The 16443-nt window shown below is 48.5% G+C and overlaps 4 non-coding genes and 19 pseudogenes across 4 annotated transcripts; 16 read left to right on the forward strand and 7 right to left on the reverse strand.

Moving 5' to 3' along the window:
- Positions 1 to 2: 2 nt before the first annotated feature.
- LOC148104698 (5S ribosomal RNA) lies at positions 3 to 121 on the forward strand (annotated as a pseudogene).
- Positions 122 to 511: 390 nt separating this feature from the next.
- On the forward strand, positions 512 to 630 carry LOC148104699 (5S ribosomal RNA; annotated as a pseudogene).
- Positions 631 to 1020: 390 nt separating this feature from the next.
- Positions 1021 to 1139, forward strand: LOC148104700 (5S ribosomal RNA). Its single transcript, XR_015718742.1, has one exon. It is a non-coding gene; the product is annotated as a 5S ribosomal RNA (ribosomal RNA).
- Positions 1140 to 1490: 351 nt separating this feature from the next.
- LOC148104701 (5S ribosomal RNA) lies at positions 1491 to 1599 on the forward strand (annotated as a pseudogene).
- A 390-nt stretch (positions 1600 to 1989) lies between these two features.
- On the forward strand, positions 1990 to 2098 carry LOC148104702 (5S ribosomal RNA; annotated as a pseudogene).
- Positions 2099 to 2488: 390 nt separating this feature from the next.
- LOC148104703 (5S ribosomal RNA) lies at positions 2489 to 2597 on the forward strand (annotated as a pseudogene).
- A 390-nt stretch (positions 2598 to 2987) lies between these two features.
- Positions 2988 to 3106, forward strand: LOC148104704 (5S ribosomal RNA). The gene has a single exon (XR_015718743.1). It is a non-coding gene; the product is annotated as a 5S ribosomal RNA (ribosomal RNA).
- Positions 3107 to 3496: 390 nt separating this feature from the next.
- Positions 3497 to 3615, forward strand: LOC148104705 (5S ribosomal RNA; annotated as a pseudogene).
- Positions 3616 to 4005: 390 nt separating this feature from the next.
- On the forward strand, positions 4006 to 4124 carry LOC148104706 (5S ribosomal RNA; annotated as a pseudogene).
- A 351-nt stretch (positions 4125 to 4475) lies between these two features.
- Positions 4476 to 4594, forward strand: LOC148104707 (5S ribosomal RNA; annotated as a pseudogene).
- A 390-nt stretch (positions 4595 to 4984) lies between these two features.
- Positions 4985 to 5104, forward strand: LOC148104708 (5S ribosomal RNA; annotated as a pseudogene).
- Positions 5105 to 5954: 850 nt separating this feature from the next.
- Positions 5955 to 6073, forward strand: LOC148104709 (5S ribosomal RNA; annotated as a pseudogene).
- Positions 6074 to 6463: 390 nt separating this feature from the next.
- LOC148104710 (5S ribosomal RNA) lies at positions 6464 to 6582 on the forward strand (annotated as a pseudogene).
- Positions 6583 to 6972: 390 nt separating this feature from the next.
- LOC148104711 (5S ribosomal RNA) lies at positions 6973 to 7091 on the forward strand. The gene has a single exon (XR_015718744.1). It is a non-coding gene; the product is annotated as a 5S ribosomal RNA (ribosomal RNA).
- Positions 7092 to 7481: 390 nt separating this feature from the next.
- LOC148104712 (5S ribosomal RNA) lies at positions 7482 to 7600 on the forward strand. The gene has a single exon (XR_015718745.1). It is a non-coding gene; the product is annotated as a 5S ribosomal RNA (ribosomal RNA).
- A 390-nt stretch (positions 7601 to 7990) lies between these two features.
- Positions 7991 to 8109, forward strand: LOC148104713 (5S ribosomal RNA; annotated as a pseudogene).
- A 1445-nt stretch (positions 8110 to 9554) lies between these two features.
- On the reverse strand, positions 9555 to 9673 carry LOC148104714 (5S ribosomal RNA; annotated as a pseudogene).
- Positions 9674 to 10063: 390 nt separating this feature from the next.
- LOC148104715 (5S ribosomal RNA) lies at positions 10064 to 10182 on the reverse strand (annotated as a pseudogene).
- Positions 10183 to 10572: 390 nt separating this feature from the next.
- Positions 10573 to 10691, reverse strand: LOC148104716 (5S ribosomal RNA; annotated as a pseudogene).
- A 390-nt stretch (positions 10692 to 11081) lies between these two features.
- On the reverse strand, positions 11082 to 11200 carry LOC148104717 (5S ribosomal RNA; annotated as a pseudogene).
- A 389-nt stretch (positions 11201 to 11589) lies between these two features.
- On the reverse strand, positions 11590 to 11708 carry LOC148104718 (5S ribosomal RNA; annotated as a pseudogene).
- Positions 11709 to 12098: 390 nt separating this feature from the next.
- Positions 12099 to 12217, reverse strand: LOC148104719 (5S ribosomal RNA; annotated as a pseudogene).
- A 383-nt stretch (positions 12218 to 12600) lies between these two features.
- LOC148104720 (5S ribosomal RNA) lies at positions 12601 to 12719 on the reverse strand (annotated as a pseudogene).
- Positions 12720 to 16443: the final 3724 nt, after the last annotated feature.

The raw sequence follows: 16443 nt of genomic DNA on the forward strand, positions 1-16443 counted from the left end.
CAGCTTACGGCCATACCACCCTGAGCACGTCTGACCTCGTCTGATCTCGGAAGCTAAGCAGGGCTGGGCTTGGTTAGTACTTGGATGGGAGACTGCCTGGGAATACCTGGTGCTGTAAGCCTTTCATTTTCATGTCATTGAACTGCTTTTGATCCAGAGAAGGGGTGTATTAAAAGACCCAAAGCAGCTGCCCATTAATGAGGGCACATTAACGACATTGCTTTTGGCTGTTTTCACCAATGTCTTGTTCTGCTGGCTCAGGCCACCTACAACACACCAGGGCCAGTGCTGCTGGCCGAGGCTAACTACACCACACCAGGCCCTGTGCTGGTTCCTGAGGCCATCTTCAAAAATCCAGGGCCTGTGCTGCTGGATGAATGCTAAACTGAGTCTTTGGCTTAGGGTATTAGGCAAGCATGCAGGTAGGGTTATAGGATTGTGTTCGTAACTTCAGGTAATGGCCACCTCATCACTTGATTCCATAAATTGACACATTGTGCTGTGGGCATCAGCTTACGGCCATACCACCCTGAGCACGCCTGACCTCGTCTGATCTCGGAAGCTAAGCAGGGCTGGGCTTGGTTAGTACTTGGACGGGAGACTGCCTGGGAATACCTGGTGCTGTAAGCCTTTCATTTTCATGTCATTGAACTGCTTTTGATCCAGAGAAGGGGTGTATTAAAAGACCCAAAGCAGCTGCCCATTAATGAGGGCACATTAACGACATTGCTTTTGGCTGTTCTCACCAATGTCTTGTTCTGCTGGCTGAGGCCACCTACAACACACCAGGGCAAGTGCTGCTGGCCAAGGCTAACTACACCACACCAGGCCCTGTGCTGGTTCCTGAGCCCATCTTCAAAAATCCAGGTCCTGTGCTGCTGGATAAATGCTAAACTGAGTCTTTGGGTTAGGGTATGAGGCAAGCATGCAGGTAGGGTTATAGGATTGTGTTCGTAACTTCAGGTACTGGCCACCTCATCACTTGATTCCATAAATTGACACATTGTGCTGTGGGCATCAGCTTACGGCCATACCACCCTGAGCACGCCTGACCTCGTCTGATCTCGGAAGCTAAGCAGGGCTGGGCTTGGTTAGTACTTGGATGGGAGACTGCCTGGGAATACCTGGTGCTGTAAGCCTTTCATTTTCATGTCATTGAACTGCTTTTGATCCAGAGAAGGGGTGTATTAAAAGACCCAAAGCAGCTGCCCATTAATGAGGGCACATTAACGACATTGCTTTTGGCTGTTTTCACCAATGTCTTGTTCTGCTGGCTGAGGCCACCTACAACACACCAGGCCCTGTGCTGGTTCCTGAGGCCATCTTCAAAAATCCAGGGCCCGTGCTGCTGGATAAATGCTAAACTGAGTCTTTGGGTTAGGGTATTAGGCAAGCATGCAGGTAGGGTTATAGGATTGTGTTCGTAACTTCAGGTACTGGCCACCTCATCACTTGATTCAATAAATTGACACATTGTGCTGTGGGCAGCAGCTTGCGGCCATACCACCCTGAGCACGTCTGATCTCGGAAGCTAAGCAGGGCTGGGCTTGGTTAGTACTTGGATGGGAGACTGACTGGGAATACCTGGTGCTGTAAGCCTTTCATTTTCATGTCATTGAACTGCTTTTGATCCAGAGAAGGGGTGTATTAAAAGACCCAAAGCAGCTGCCCATTAATGAGGGCACATTAACGACATTGCTTTTGGCTGTTTTCACCAATGTCTTGTTCTGCTGGCTGAGGCCACCTACAACACACCAGGGCCAGTGCTGCTGGCCGAGGCTAACTACACCACACCAGGCCCTGTGCTGGTTCCTGAGGCCATCTTCAAAAATCCAGGGCCTGTGCTGCTGGATAAATGCTAAACTGAGTCTTTGGCTTAGGGTATTAGGCAAGCATGCAGGTAGGGTTATAGGATTGTGTTCGTAACTTCAGGTACTGGCCACCTCATCACTTGATTCCATAAATTGACACATTGTGCTGTGGGCAGCAGCTTACGGCCATACCACCCTGAGCACGCCTGATCTCGGAAGCTAAGCAGGGCTGGGCTTGGTTAGTACTTGGATGGGAGACTGCCTGGGAATACCTGGTGCTGTAAGCCTTTTATTTTCATGTCATTGAACTGCTTTTGATCCAGAGAAGGGGTGTATTAAAAGACCCAAAGCAGCTGCCCATTAATGAGGGCACATTAACGACATTGCTTTTGGCTGTTTTCACCAATGTCTTGTTCTGCTGGCTGAGGCCACCTACAACACACCAGGGCCAGTGCTGCTGGCCGAGGCTAACTACACCACACCAGGCCCTGTGCTGGTTCCTGAGGCCATCTTCAAAAATCCAGGGCCTGTGCTGCTGGATAAATGCTAAACTGAGTCTTTGGCTTAGGGTATTAGGCAAGCATGCAGGTAGGGTTATAGGATTGTGTTCGTAACTTCAGGTACTGGCCACCTCATCACTTGATTCCATAAATTGACACATTGTGCTGTGGGCATCAGCTTACGGCCATACTACCCTGAGCACGTCTGATCTCGGAAGCTAAGCAGGGCTGGGCTTGGTTAGTACTTGGATGGGAGACTGCCTGGGAATACCTGGTGCTGTAAGCCTTTCATTTTCATGTCATTGAACTGCTTTTGATCCAGAGAAGGGGTGTATTAAAAGACCCAAAGCAGCTGCCCATTAATGAGGGCACATTAACGACATTGCTTTTGGCTGTTTTCACCAATGTCTTGTTCTGCTGGCTCAGGCCACCTACAACACACCAGGGCCAGTGCTGCTGGCCGAGGCTAACTACACCACACCAGGCCCTGTGCTGGTTCCTGAGGCCATCTTCAAAAATCCAGGGCCTGTGCTGCTGGATGAATGCTAAACTGAGTCTTTGGCTTAGGGTATTAGGCAAGCATGCAGGTAGGGTTATAGGATTGTGTTCGTAACTTCAGGTAATGGCCACCTCATCACTTGATTCCATAAATTGACACATTGTGCTGTGGGCATCAGCTTACGGCCATACCACCCTGAGCACGCCTGACCTCGTCTGATCTCGGAAGCTAAGCAGGGCTGGGCTTGGTTAGTACTTGGATGGGAGACTGCCTGGGAATACCTGGTGCTGTAAGCCTTTCATTTTCATGTCATTGAACTGCTTTTGATCCAGAGAAGGGGTGTATTAAAAGACCCAAAGCAGCTGCCCATTAATGAGGGCACATTAACGACATTGCTTTTGGCTGTTTTCACCAATGTCTTGTTCTGCTGGCTGAGGCCACCTACAACACACAAGGGCCAGTGCTGCTGGCCGAGGCTAACTACACCACACCAGGCCCTGTGCTGGTTCCTGAGGCCATCTTCAAAAATCCAGGGCCTGTGCTGCTGGATAAATGCTAAACTGAGTCTTTGGCTTAGGGTATTAGGCAAGCATGCAGGTAGGGTTATAGGATTATGTTCGTAACTTCAGGTACTGGCCACCTCATCACTTGATTCCATAAATTGACACATTGTGCTGTGGGCAGCAGCTTACGGCCATACCACCCTGAGCACGCCTGACCTCGTCTGATCTCGGAAGCTAAGCAGGGCTGGGCTTGGTTAGTACTTGGATGAGAGACTGCCTGGGAATACCTGGTGCTGTAAGCCTTTCATTTTCATGTCATTGAACTGCTTTTGATCCAGAGAAGGGGTGTATTAAAAGACCCAAAGCAGCTGCCCATTAATGAGGGCACATTAACGACATTGCTTTTGGCTGTTTTCACCAATGTCTTGTTCTGCTGGCTGAGGCCACCTACAACACACCAGGGCCAGTGCTGCTGGCCGAGGCTAACTACACCACACCAGGCCCTGTGCTGGTTCCTGAGGCCATCTTCAAAAATCCAGGGCCTGTGCTGCTGGATAAATGCTAAACTGAGTCTTTGGCTTAGGGTATTAGGCAAGCATGCAGGTAGGGTTATAGGATTGTCTTCGTAACTTCAGGTACTGGCCACCCCATCACTTGATTCCATAAATTGACACATTGTGCTGTGGGCAGCAGCTTACGGCCATACCACCCTCAGCACGCCTGACCTCGTCTGATCTCGGAAGCTAAGCAGGGCTCGGCTTGGTTAGTACTTGGATGGGAGACTGCCTGGGAATACCTGGTGCTGTAAGCCTTTAATTTTCATGTCATTGAACTGCTTTTGATCCAGAGAAGGGGTGTATTAAAAGACCCAAAGCAGCTGCCCATTAATGAGGGCACATTAACGACATTGCTTTTGGCTGTTTTCACCAATGTCTTGTTCTGCTGGCTGAGGCCACCTACAACACACCAGGCCCTGTGCTGGTTCCTGAGGCCATCTTCAAAAATCCAGGGCCCATGCTGCTGGATAAATGCTAAACTGAGTCTTTGGGTTAGGGTATTAGGCAAGCATGCAGGTAGGGTTATAGGATTGTGTTCGTAACTTCAGGTACTGGCCACCTCATCACTTGATTCCATAAATTGACACATTGTGCTGTGGGCAGCAGCTTACGGCCATACCACCGTGAGCACGCCTGACCTCGTCTGATCTCGGAAGCTAAGCAGGGCTGGGCTTGGTTAGTACTTGGATGTGAGACTGCCTGGGAATACCTGGTGCTGTAAGCCTTTCATTTTCATGTCATTGAACTGCTTTTGATCCAAAGAAGGGGTGTATTAAAAGACCCAAAGCAGCTGCCCATTAATGAGGGCACATTAACGACATTGCTTTTGGCTGTTTTCACCAATGTCTTGTTCTGCTGTCTGAGGCCACCTACAACACACCAGGGCCAGTGCTGCTGGCCGAGGCTAACTACACCACAACAGGCCCTGTGCTGGTTTCTGAGGCCATCTTCAAAAATCCACGGCCTGTGCTGCTGGATAAATGCTAAACTGAGTCTTTGGCTTAGGGTATTAGGCAAGCATGCAGGTAGGGTTATAGGATTGTGTTCGTAACTTCAGGTACTGGCCACCTCATCACTTGATTCCATAAATTGACACATTGTGCTGTGGGCAGCACCTTACGGCCATACCACCCTGAGCACGCCTGACCTCGTCTGATCTCGGAAGCTAAGCAGGGCCTGGGCTTGGTTAGTACTTGGATGGGAGACTGCCTGGAAATACCTGGTATTGTAAGCCTTTCATTTTCATGTCATTGAACTGCTTTTGATCCAGAGAAGGGGTGTATTAAAAGACCCAAAGCAGCTGCCCATTAATGAGGGCACATTAACGACATTGCTTTTGGCTGTTTTCACCAATGTCTTGTTCTGCTGGCTGAGGCCACCAACAACACACCAGGCCCTGTGCTGGTTCCTGAGGCCATCTTCAAAAATCCAGGGCCTGTGCTGCTGGATAAATGCTAAACTGAGTCTTTGGCTTAGGGTATTAGGCAAGCATGCAGGTAGGGTTATAGGATTGTGTTCGTAAGTTCAAGTACTGGCCACCTCATCACTTGATTCCATAAATTGACACATTGCGCTGTGGGCATCAGCTTACGGCCATACCACCTTGAGCACGCCTGATTTCGGAAGCTAAGCAGGACTTGGATTGGTTAGTACTTGGATGGGAGACTGCCTGGGAATACCTGGTGCTGTAAGCCTTTCTTTTTCATGTCATTGAACTGCTTTTGATCCAGAGAAGGGGTGTATTAAAAGACCCAAAGCAGCTGCCCATTAATGAGGGCACATTAACGACATTGCTTTTGGCTGTTTTCACCAATGTCTTGTTCTGCTGGCTGAGGCCACCTACAACACACCAGGGCCAGTGCTGCTGGCCGAGGCTAACTACACCACAACAGGCCCTGTGCTGGTTCCTGAGACCATCTTAAAAAATCCAGGGCCTGTGCTGCTGGATAAATGCTAAACTGAGTCTTTGGCTTAGGGTATTAGGCAAGCATGTAGGTAGGGTTATAGGATTGTGTTCGTAACATCAGGTACTGGCCACCTCATCACTTGATTCCATAAATTGACACATTGTGCTGTGGGCAGCAGCTTACGGCCATACCACCCTGAGCACGTCTGACCTCGTCTGATCTCGGAAGCTAAGCAGGGCTGGGCTTGGTTAGTACTTGGATGGGAGACTGCCTGGGAATACCTGGTGCTGTAAGCCTTTCATTTTCATGTCATTGAACTGCTTTTGATCCAGAGAAGGGGTGTATTAAAAGACCCAAAGCAGCTGCCCATTAATGAGGGCACATTAACGACATTGCTTTTGGCTGTTTTCACCAATGTCTTGTTCTGCTGGCTGAGGCCACCTACAACACACCAGGGCCAGTGCTGCTGGCCGAGGCTAACTACACCACACCAGGCCCTGTGGTGGTTCCTGAGGCCATCTTCAAAAATCCAGGGCCTGTGCTGCTGGATAAATGCTAAACTGAGTCTTTGGCTTAGGGTATTAGGCAAGCATGCAGGTAGGGTTATAGGATTGTGTTCGTAACTTCAGGTACTGGCCACCTCATCACTTGATTCCATAAATTGACACATTGTGCTGTAGGCATCAGCTTACGGCCATACCACCCTGAGCACGCCTTACCTCGTCTGATCTCGGAAGCTAAGCAGGGCTGGGCTTGGTTAGTACTTGGATGGGAGACTGCCTGGGAATACCTGGTGCTGTAAGCCTTTCATTTTCATGTCATTGAACTGCTTTTGATCCAGAGAAGGGGTGTATTAAAAGACCCAAAGCAGCTGCCCATTAATGAGGGCACATTAACGACATTGCTTTTGGCTGTTTTCACCAATGTCTTGTTCTGCTGGCTGAGGCCACCTACAACACACCAGGGCCAGTGCTGCTGGCCGAGGCTAACTACACCACACCAGGCCCTGTGCTGGTTCCTGAGGCCATCTTCAAAAATCCAGGTCCTGTGCTGCTGGATAAATGCGAAACTGAGTCTTTGGGTTAGGGTATTAGGCAAGCATGAAGGTAGGGTTATATGACTGTGTTCGTAACTTCAGGTACTGGCCACCTCATCACTTGATTCCATAAATTGACACATTGTGCTGTGGGCAGCAGCTTACGGCCATACCACCCTGAGCACGCCTGACCTCGTCTGATCTCGGAAGCTAAGCAGGGCTGGGCTTGGTTAGTACTTGGATGGGAGACTGCCTGGGAATACCTGGTGCTGTAAGCCTTTCATTTTCATGTCATTGAACTGCTTTTGATCCAGAGAAGGGGTGTATTAAAAGACCCAAAGCAGCTGCCCATTAATGAGGGCACATTAACGACATTGCTTTTGGCTGTTTTCACCAATGTCTTGTTCTGCTGGCTGAGGCCACCTACAACACACCAGGGCCAGTGCTGCTGGCCGAGGCTAACTACACCACACCAGGCCCTGTGCTGGTTCCTGAGGCCATCTTCAAAAATCCAGGGCCTGTGCTGCTGGATAAATGCTAAACTGAGTCTTTGGCTTAGGGTATTAGGCAAGCATGCAGGTAGGGTTATAGGATTGTGTTCGTAACTTCAGGTACTGGCCACCTCATCACTTGATTCCATGAATTGAAACATTGTGCTGTGGGCAGCAGCTTACGGCCATACCACCCTGAGCACGCCTGACCTCGTCTGATCTCGGAAGCTAAGCAGGGCTGGGCTTGGTTAGTACTTGGATGGGAGACTGCCTGGGAATACCTGGTGCTGTAAGCCTTTCATTTTCATCTCATTGAACTGCTTTTGATCCAGAGAAGGGGTGTATTAAAAGACCAAAAGCAGATGCCCATTAATGAGGGCACATTAACGACATTGCTTTTGGCTGTTTTCACCAATGTCTTGTTCTGCTGGCTGAGGCCACCTACAACACACCAGGGCCAGTGCTGCTGGCCGAGGCTAACTACACCACACCAGGCCCTGTGCTGGTTCCTGAGGCCATCTTCAAAAATCCAGGTCCTGTGCTGCTGGATAAATGCGAAACTGAGTCTTTGGGTTAGGGTATTAGGCAAGCATGAAGGTAGGGTTATATGACTGTGTTCGTAACTTCAGGTACTGGCCACCTCATCACTTGATTCCATAAATTGACACATTGTGCTGTGGGCAGCAGCTTACGGCCATACCACCCTGAGCACGCCTGACCTCGTCTGATCTCGGAAGCTAAGCAGGGCTGGGCTTGGTTAATACTTGGATGGGAGACTGCCTGGGAATACCTGGTGCTGTAAGCCTTTAAATTTCATGTCATTGAACTGCTTTTGATCCAGAGAAGGGGTGTATTAAAAGACCCAAAGCAGCTGCCCATTAATGAGGGCACATTAACGACATTGCCTTAACTGTGATTCTTATAGCACAGTTTCTAAAACTATTAATACTTATAGCAAAACCACTCACTGAGTTTGCAAAACTAAAAGCACAAACACTGCTTTGCACTCAGTTTGCCATTTTGTAACACACACTTTGCAAACCTGTAGCTACAATCCACTGCACAGCACTCTTTTTGCAGAACTGTAAACACAACTCACTGCTTTACACTCAATTTCCAAATGATCAACACACTCCTAGCAAAACTATACACATTTATGGCTATTATTTACACTATTTTGCCAACTGTCTGGCACACTGTCACATGTAAAAACTTTTTTAGATAATTAGTTCACTTTGCAATCAGCCCAAGCACTATAATACAGGTAAGCTCTGTGTGTGGAGTACATTGAGGGAGCAGGAAGAGTGAGAAGTAGAGGAGGCCGAGGAAGAGGACGTGGAGGTGAAGAAGTAGGATGAAGAGGACGACAAGGACAAGGAGGAACAAGAGGAGGACGAGGAGGGGGGGGAGGACGAGGAGGGGGGAGAGGAAGGGTTAGAAGAGTAAGAAATAGAATTGCTGATGACATCAGAGCTACAATAGTGGACCATGTAATCAACCGTGGAATGACCCTGAGGGAAGCTGGCCGACGGGTTCAGCCTAACTCGAGCCGCTACACTGTAGCAAGCATCATAAGGACATTTTGAAATGAGAATCGGTTAGTACAGTCACTTTGCACTAAGATTTGTAGCACTGCCATATGCTAATGAGAAACACAACAATACCATAGATGTAAAAATACTGAAATTGTTACTTTACAGAATTGCTAGATGACCAGATGCTGGGGGCAGAGGACGCATGTTCACTGCAGACCAAGAAACCCATATAATCAACATGGCGACTGCAAATAATCCTATACTTGGAAATAAACACTTGTGTTTGTTTTGATGTGTGTAAATAAACACCAGTACTTGAAGTTTGGATCCCTCCATGTTTACAGACCTATGACAAAAGTATGAGCTCAAACTGACATGGCCTAGCTTGTGCACAGAGAAAGCAAAAGCCAGATGTGTTTTGTATTCATACCATGAGTGTGCAGTTGGCGCATTGTGTGCTTAGTAGATGATGGCTTGTGTGTACTGTTTGATACGAAAACACCATTTTTACCAAGGTGTGAAGAGTTAATCTAGCTGTGTTCGCTTTTGCAAGAGAACTACAATGTTTTGATAATTGCGTGACAGGTTTTCTTATTTGTGTGTAGAATTTTGCAAAAATAGCCAATAGTTACAAAAAATGTGCTTAAGCAATCAGAAAAAACTGTAATAGACCCCTTCTCTGGATCAAAAGCAGTTCAATGGCATGAAAAAGAAAGGCTTACAGCACCAGGTATTCCCACGCAGTCTCCCATCCAAGTACTAACCAAGCCCAGCCCTGCTTAGCTTCCGAGATCAGACGAGGTCAGGCGTGCTCAGGGGGGTATGGCCGTAAGCTACTGCCCACAGCACAATGTGTCAATTTATGGAATCAAGTGATGAGGTGGCCAGTACCTGAAGTTACGAACACAATCCTATAACCCTACCTGCATGCTTGCCTAATACCCTAACCCAAAGACTCAGTTTAGCATTTATCCAGCAGCACAGGCCCTGGATTTTTGAAGATGGCCTCAGGAACCAGCACAGGGCCTGGTGTGGTGTAGTTAGCCTCGGCCAGCAGCACTGGCCCTGGTGTGTTGTAGGTGGCCTCAGCCAGCAGAACAAGACATTGGTGAAAACAGCCAAAAGCAATGTCGTTAATGTGCCCTCATTAATGGGCAGCTGCTTTGGGTCTTTTAATACACCCCTTCTCTGGATCAAAAGCAGTTCAATGACATGAAAATGAAAGGCTTACAGCACCAGGTATTCCCAGGCAGTCTCCCATCCAAGTACTAACCAAACCCAGCCCTGCTTAGCTTCCGAGATCAGACGAGGTCAGGCGTGCTCAGGGTGGTATGGCCGCAAGCTGCTGACCAGAGCACAATGTGTCAATTTATGGAATCAAGTGATGAGGTGGCCAGTACCTGAAGTTACGAACACAATCCTGTAACCCTACCTGCATGCTTGCCTAATACCCTAACCCAAACATTCAGTTTAGCATTTATCCAGCAGCACAGGCCCTGGATTTTTGAAGATGGCCTCAGGAACCAGCACAGGGCCTGGTGTGGTGTAGTTAGCCTCGGCTAGCAGCACTGGCCCAGGTGTGTTGTAGGTGGCCTCAGCCAGCAGAACAAGACATTGGTGAAAACAGCCAAAAGCAATGTCGTTAATGTGCCCTCATTAATGGGCAGCTGCTTTGGGTCTTTTAATACACCCCTTCTCTGGATCAAAAGCAGTTCAATGACATGAAAATGAAAGGCTTACAGCACCAGGTATTCCCACGCAGTCTTCCATCCAAGCACTAACCAAGCACAGACCTGCTTAGTTTCCGAGATCAGACGAGGTCAGGCGTGCTCAGGGTGGTATGGCCGTAAGCTGCTGCCCACAGCACAATGTGTCAATTTATGGAATCAAGTGATGAGGTGGCCAGTACCTGAAGTTACGAACACAATCCTGTAACCCTACCTGCATGCTTTCCTAATACCCTAACCCAAACATTCAGTTTAGCATTTATCCAGCAGCACAGGCCCTGGATTTTTGAAGATGGCCTCAGGAACCAGCACAGGGCCTGGTGTGGTGTAGTTAGCCTCGGCCAGCAGCACTGGCCCAGGTGTGTTGTAGGTGGCCTCAGCCAGCAGAACAAGACATTGGTGAAAACAGCCAAAAGCAATGTCGTTAATGTGCCCTCATTAATGGGCAGCTGCTTTGGGTCTTTTAATACACCCCTTCTCTGGATCAAAAGCAGTTCAATGACATGAAAATGAAAGGCTTACAGCACCAGGTATTCCCACGCAGTCTCCCATCCAAGTACTAACCAAGCCCAGCCCTGCTTAGCTGCCGAGATCAGACGAGGTAAGGCGTGCTCAGGGTGGTATGGCCGTAAGCTGCTGCCCACAGCACAATGTGTCAATTTATGGAATCAAGTGATGAGGTGGCCAGTACCTGAAGTTACGAACACAATCCTATAACCCTACCTGCATGCTTGCCTAATACCCTAACCCAAAGACTCAGTTTAGCATTTATACAGCAGCACAGGCCCTGGAATTTTGAAGATGGCCTCAGGAACCAGCACAGGGCCTGGTGTGGTGTAGTTAGCCTCAGCCAGCAGCACTGGCCCTGTGTGTTGTAGGTGGCCTCAGGCAGCAGAACAAGACATTGGTGAAAACAGCCAAAAGCAATGTTGTTAATGTGCCCTCATTAATGGGCATCTGCTTTGGGTCTTTTAATAGACCCCTTCTCTGGATCAAAAGCAGTTCAATGACATGAAAATGAAAGGCTTACAGCGCCAGGTATTCCCAGGCAGTCTCCCATCCAAGTACTAACCAAGCCCAGCCCTGCTTAGCTTCCGAGATCAGACGAGGTAAGGCGTGCTCAGGGTGGCATGGCCGTAAGCTGCTGCCCACAGCACAATGTGTCAATTTATGGAATCAAGTGATGAGGTGGCCAGTACCTGAAGTTACGAACACAATCCTATAACCCTACCTGCATGCTTGCCTAATACCCTAACCCAAAGACTCAGTTTAGCATTTATCCAGCAGCACAGGCCCTGGATTTTTGAAGATGGCCTCAGGAACCAGCACAGGGCCTGGTGTGGTGTAGTTAGCCTCGGCCAGCAGCACTGGCCCTGGTGTGTTGTAGGTGGCCTCAGCCAGCAGAACAAGACATTGGTGAAAACAGCCAAAAGCAATGTCGTTAATGTGCCCTCATTAATGGGCAGCTGCTTTGGGTCTTTTAATACACCCCTTCTCTGGATCAAAAGCAGTTCAATGACATGAAAATGAAAGGCTTACAGCACCATGTATTCCCAGGCAGTCTCCCATCCAAGTACTAACCAAGCCCAGCCCTGCTTAGCTTCCGAGATCAGACGAGGTCAGGCGTGTTCAGGGTGGTATGGCCGCAAGCTGCTGCCCACAGCACAATGTGTCAATTTATGGAATCAAGTGATGAGGTGGCCAGTACCTGAAAATACGAACACAATCCTATAACCCTACCTGCATGCTTGCCTAATACCCTAACCCAAAGACTCAGTTTAGCATTTATCCAGCAGCACAGGCCCTGGAATTTTGAAGATGGCCTCAGGAACCAGCACAGGGCCTGGTGTGGTGTAGTTAGCCTCGGCCAGCAGCACTGGCCCTGTGTGTTGTAGGTGGCCTCAGGCAACAGAGCAAGACATTGGTGAAAACAGCCAAAAGCAATGTTGTTAATGTGCCCTCATTAATGGGCATCTGCTTTGGGTCTTTTAATAGACCCCTTCTCTGGATCAAAAGCAGTTCAATGACATGAAAGGCTTACAGCGCCAGGTATTCCCAGACAGTCTGCCATTCAAGTACTAACCAAGCCCAGCCCTGCTTAGCTTCCGAGATCAGACGAGGTCAGGCGTGCTCAGGGTGGTATGGCCGTAAGCTGCTGTTCATAGCACAATGTGTCAATTTATGGAATCAAGTGATGAGGTGGCCAGTACCTGAAGTTACAAACACAATCCTATAACCCTACCTGCATGCTTGCCTAATACCCTAAGCCAAAGACTCAGTTTAGCATTTATCCAGCAGCACAGGCCCTGGATTTTTGAAGATGGCCTCAGGAACCAGCAGAGGGCCTGGTGTGGTGTAGTTAGCCTCGGCCAGCAGCACTGGCCCTTCTGTGTTGTAGGTGGCCTCATCCAGCAGAACAAGACATTGGTGAAAACAGCCAAAAGCAATGTCGTTAATGTGCCCTCATTAATGGGCATCTGCTTTGGGTCAAAGGAGCTTGCAAAGAAAAGCGTCTGGACTTCTTTAAGTTACTTGAAGACGTTTCACCTCTCATCCGAGAGGCTTCTTCAGTTCTAAGGTCAAATGGTGGAGAGTCCCAGATATAACCCTAGTGGGAGTGTCCCCCCACAGAGGGACAAAAGGACCCCCTGATGATCCTCTAATCGCCTGAGCCAAGGTGTGGAACTGGGTGTGGGTCCCAATCAGCCAGAGTTTCGGGTAAGTTCATTGTGAAACCTGGCCCCACCTTATCATGCGAATTCCTGAGGTCAGATGGCCCAGGGTGTGAGTGGGCGTTAAGGCGTCTGGGAAGGGATCTCAAAACTGGATTATAGATGGCAGAGAGTTGGTGTCGTAAACCACCGCCTCTGTTCAAAGATGGTCGCTCACAGTGGACATAGATGGCTTCTTTTACTCCTCTTTCAAACCATCTGTCCTCTCTGTCCAAAATGTGAACATTGGCATCCTCGAAAGAGTGTCCTTTATCCTTAAGATGCAGATGGACAGCTGAATCTTGTCCTGTGGAGGTCGCTCTTCTGTGTTGTGCCATGCGCTTGTGAAGTGGCTGTTTGGTCTCTCCAATGTAGAGGTCTGGGCATTCCTCGCTGCACTGTACGGCATACACCACATTGTTAAGTCTGTGTTTTGGCGTTTTGTCTTTCGGGTGAACCAGTTTTTGTCTGAGTGTGTTGCTGGGTCTGAAGTACACCGGGATGTCATGCTTGGAGAAAACCCTCCTGAGTTTCTCTGATACACCGGCTACATAGGGGATGACAATGTTGTTGCGCCTGTCCTTCTTATCCTCCCTCGCTGGTGTCTGATCTTCTTTTCTGTGCCTCTTTGCTGACTTTAAAAACGCCCATTTAGGATAGCCGCACGTTTTGAGTGCTTCCTTTACATGTGTGTGTTCCTTCTTTTTCCCTTCAGGCTTAGAGGGAACATGTTCTGCTCGGTGGTGTAGGGACCTAATTACTCCAAGTTTGTGTTCCAGAGGGTGATGGGAGTCAAACAGGAGGTACTGGTCCGTGTGTGTGGGCTTCCGGTAAACTTCGATGTTGAGGTTGCCATTCTCTTCAATGTGCACAGCGCAGTCCAGGAAAGGCAAACAGTTGTCCTTTGTGTCTTCCCTGGTGAACTTGATGTTTTTATCCACAGCGTTGATGTGCGCAGTGAAGGATTCCACTTCTTGTGTCTTGATTTTGACCCAGGTGTCGTCTACATATCTGTACCAGTGGCTGGGTACTCTTCCTTTGAAAGAGCCAAGAGCCTTCCTTTCCACTTCCTCCATGTAAAGGTTGGCTACAATAGGTGACACGGGGGAGCCCATGGCACAGCCATGTTTTTGTCTGTAATAGCCTTCGTTGTATTTGAAATATGTAGTGGTGAGGCAGAGGTCTAACAGTGTGCAAATCTGATCGGGTGTGAAGTTGGTCCTGTCCTCCAAAGAGCTGTCTTCTTGTAGTCGTTTTCTGACAGTCTCCACTGCCTCCGTGGTGGGTATGCAAGTGAAGAGAGAGACTACATCAAAGGACACTATGGTTTCATCTGGATCCAGGGTAAGTTTCTGGACCTTGTCAGTGAAGTCGGTGGAGTTCTTGATGTGGTGTGGGGTGTTCCCCACGAGAGGAGCAAGGATGGTCGTAAGGTGTTTTGCAATGTTATAAGTGGCTGAGTTTATGCTACTGACTATGGGTCTGAGTGGGACAGCTTCCTTGTGGATTTTTGGAAGTCCGTAAATGCAGGGTATGGCATCCCCTGGGTAAAGGCGGTGATAAGTAAGGCGGTCAATGATTTTGTCCTTTTCCAAGTCTTGAAGGCAAGCTATAACTTTCTTTTTGTAGCTGCTTGTGGGGTCTCGCTTTAAGGCTTCGTAGGTATTGTTGTCACTGAGGAGAGTAGTGATCTTTGTATGGTAATCTGTAGTGTTTAGGACCACGGTGCATCTTCCCTTATCCGCTGGTAAAACAGTGATGTTGTGGTCTTTGCTCAGGGAAGCGACGGCCTTCTTTTCCTGTATTGTGAGGTTGGACGGAGGGACTTTGGCACTGGAGAGGGTGGCTGAGACTTTCATCCTGATTTGCTCTGCTTCTGTCTGTGATAATTTATTAATCCGTATGGCAGATTCTGTGGCTGTGATGAAGTCCACTATGGGCAACTGTTGTGGAGAAATGGCAAAATTGAGACCTTTGGCTAATACTCTCTTTTCAGGTTCAGTGAGATTCCTGTCTGAAAAGTTCTTAACCCATTTCTCCTGACTGTCTTCAGGTGTGTTTTCTTCTATGGGTTGTGTAAGTTCAGATTCAGAATGAGGAGTGTGTGTTTTTGAAAGCAAGGTGTGAAATTTCCTGCGTTGTCTTTCTTTTCCTTTTGAGTGTTGGGCCCGCTGAGCCTTGTCCACAAACTTGTAAACCTCTTCTAAGATTGGAGAGGGTAGAAGTGTTTCCAGTTCCTGCAGAGTCTGGCTGATCTTGATCTGGAGGGCATCTATAGTGAAATGGACCTGTCTTATCCTTTCACTTAAAAGGTGATTTTGCGCTCTCTGTAGAATCAAGTCTGCTCTGTATCCCCTGACAGTGGATCCAAGGCGCAGGCTCTTGGGAACAACTCTGGTTTGTCTGCATCTTAGGTTGAAACGGAGATGGTTCCTATAATCCGCTAGTTTCCTTGATTCCCTTTCATACTCCCGCACCAGTTGAAGGGTGTTCCTCCCAAAATGTACGGCAATATGTCTGTGAAGGTTCTCAGTCATCCAGGTCATCGTAGTCAAAGGAGCTTGCAAAGAAAAGCGTCTGGACTTCTTTAAGTTACTTGAAGACGTTTCACCTCTCATCCGAGAGGCTTCTTCAGTTCTAAGGTCAAATGGTGGAGAGTCCCAGATATAACCCTAGTGGGAGTGTCCCCCCACAGAGGGACAAAAGGACCCCCTGATGATCCTCTAATCGCCTGAGCCAAGGTGTGGAACTGGGTGTGGGTCCCAATCAGCCAGAGTTTCGGGTAAGTTCATTGTGAAACCTGGCCCCACCTTATCATGCGAATTCCTGAGGTCAGATGGCCCAGGGTGTGAGTGGGCGTTAAGGCGTCTGGGAAGGGATCTCAAAACTGGATTATAGATGGCAGAGAGTTGGTGTCGTAAACCACCGCCTCTGTTCAAAGATGGTCGCTCACAGTGGACATAGATGGCTTCTTTTACTCCTCTTTCAAACCATCTGTCCTCTCTGTCCAAAATGTGAACATTGGCATCCTCGAAAGAGTGTCCTTTATCCTTAAGATGCAGATGGACAGCTGAATCTTGTCCTGTGGAGGTCGCTCTTCTGTGTTGTGCCATGCGCTTGTGAAGTGGCTGTTTGGTCTCTCCAATGTAGAGATCTGGGCATTCCT

This window comes from Neolamprologus brichardi, chromosome 3 (genome assembly GCF_056152115.1).
Source record: "Neolamprologus brichardi isolate AB-2024 chromosome 3, ASM5615211v1, whole genome shotgun sequence".
Taxonomy (NCBI): Eukaryota; Metazoa; Chordata; class Actinopteri; order Cichliformes; family Cichlidae; genus Neolamprologus; species Neolamprologus brichardi.